This window comes from Solanum dulcamara, chromosome 1 (genome assembly GCF_947179165.1).
Source record: "Solanum dulcamara chromosome 1, daSolDulc1.2, whole genome shotgun sequence".
Taxonomy (NCBI): domain Eukaryota; kingdom Viridiplantae; phylum Streptophyta; class Magnoliopsida; order Solanales; family Solanaceae; genus Solanum; species Solanum dulcamara.
In genome coordinates, this window is record NC_077237.1 from 83,665,287 (window position 1) to 83,667,521 (window position 2,235).

Sequence of the window (2,235 nt, forward strand, 5' to 3'; positions counted from 1 at the left end):
TCAGACTTTAAAAGTAACATAGATGGTGATGATGATCAATACACTATGAAAACTCAAGTAAGGGTACTATGGCCCTAACCACCCATAACGACTGGACGGGTCGTTACAAAGACCTTGCACAAAATTTGCACTGATCCGCCAAACTTTTGCCTAAGAACCAATTAAAAAGTGAGCAATTTTTTTGTATTTCAAGTTATTTATAGTTACTGTGAAAAGCATTTCTTTGATTGTATTTGCATCAACCATGGAAATTTCATACTACATACTCATCTTCACTTTCCTTTACTTGCTAAAGAACCAGTTCCTTAGAAAATTCCAAAATCTCCCACCAAGTCCCTATATTTCTTTGCCCATAATAGGTCATTTATATCTACTCAAGAAACCACTTCATAAAACATTAGCCAACATCTCAGAAAATCATGTTCCTTTGCTTTTCCTCCGATTTGGATCGCGTCCCGTCTTGCTTGTCTCTTCCCCTTCTCTTACAGAGGAATGTTTCACCAAAAACAACATTGTTTTTGCCAATCGTCCGAGGTTGCTTGCTGGAAAACATCTTGGTTACAACTACACCAGCCTTGTTTGGTCATCCTATGGCCAACATTGGCGCAACCTAAGAAGGATTGCTACTATTGAAATCTTGTCCACTCAGAGAATTCAAATGTTTGCTGATATCCATAGAGATGAGGTTCGCGGTCTGGTCCAACGCCTTGTAAGGGGGAAAACCAGTGGTGGAGATCATAAGACAAACGTGGTGGATATGAAAGCGGCTTTCTTTGAGATGACATTGAATATTTTAATGATGATGATTGCTGGGAAAAAAATACTATGGTGGTTCTGCTGGGAAATTGGAGGAATCTAGGAGGTTTAAAGAGATTGTGATAGAAACTTTCCAAGTGAGTAGTGCAACAAATATAGGAGATTTTGTGCCACTTCTTAAATGGATAGGAGTAAACAATCTTGAGGATAAGGTGAAGTTAGTGAAGGAGAAGAGGGATAAATTCATGCAAGAATTGATTGAAGAGCACAAGAACAGCAGAAAGGGATCTTCTTTGGAGCAAAAGAACAATACTATGATTGATGTTCTTCTATCACTCCAAGATTCAGAGCCTGATTATTACACAGATGAAGTGATAAGAGGCATGGGAATAGTCATGTTAACAGAAGGGACTGATACTACAGGTAGCACAATGGAATGGGCATTATCATTTCTTCTGAACAATCCCGAGGCACTAAAGAAAGCTCAAAATGAAATCGACACTCACATCGGAGAGTCATCAAGATTAATTGATGATTTAGACCTTACTCAACTCCCTTATCTCCATGGAATCATAAACGAAACTCTCCGGATATGCCCACCTGGTCCATTACTTGTGCCACACGAGTCCTCCGATGAGTGTGTCCTTGGAGGTTTTCGTGTACCCCGTGGTACAATGTTGCTAGTGAATTTGTGGGCAATACAAAATGATTCTAAATTGTGGGATAGGCCAAATGAGTTCAAGCCTGAAAGGTTTATCAATTTCAAAGGGCAACGAGACGGGTTCAGGCTAATGCCATTTGGATATGGAAGGAGAGGATGTCCAGGTGAAAATTTGGCAATGCATGTGGCTGGTTTGGCATTAGGATCACTTATTCAGTGCTTTGAATGGGAGAGAGTAAGTGAAGAGCTGGTAGACATGACCGGAGGACCTGGGCTCAATATGCCGAAGGCTATACCATTGCTAGCAAAATGTAGGCCACGCCAAAATATTGCCAACTTCCTTCTTACTCATATGTAATCACAATTCTCCCCTGCACTTTCTCTTTCAGACATAATGAATAAACACAGAAAAGCAATGCTACATTTGTCTAATAACATCTTACTAAGCAAAAACTAAAGCAAAAGTAACATGTATTTCCAAGTAGCATGCAAGGAATGATCAGAAATTATGCTACATTTGTCTAATAACATCTTCCTTTGTAGCTAATCTTTTCTTTGGTTGCTAATAAACCTAATACTAAGTCACTGTCCCAAACATTTAGTAGCTAATGAATAGTAGTAACATCTTATTTCTGTTTTGGGGGTTTCCTTAATTTTGTGTAGTAAGTGTTAACAGAACAAATTATAAGAGAGGTAACTTCAAATTTCACAAGAAAGGATATCACGTGCAATACTTGATTACAAATACTGTTCAACTCCACTTTAACATCATAAGAATGCATTGATGAGGTAACTTCACAAGAAAAGATGGTTAACAG

General features: G+C 38.6%; 1 pseudogene; it reads left to right on the forward strand.

Annotated features, from left to right (window-relative positions):
- The first annotated feature begins 229 nt into the window (after window positions 1-229).
- On the forward strand, window positions 230-1,775 carry LOC129889936 (cytochrome P450 81Q32-like; annotated as a pseudogene).
- The last annotated feature ends 460 nt before the right edge of the window (window positions 1,776-2,235 follow it).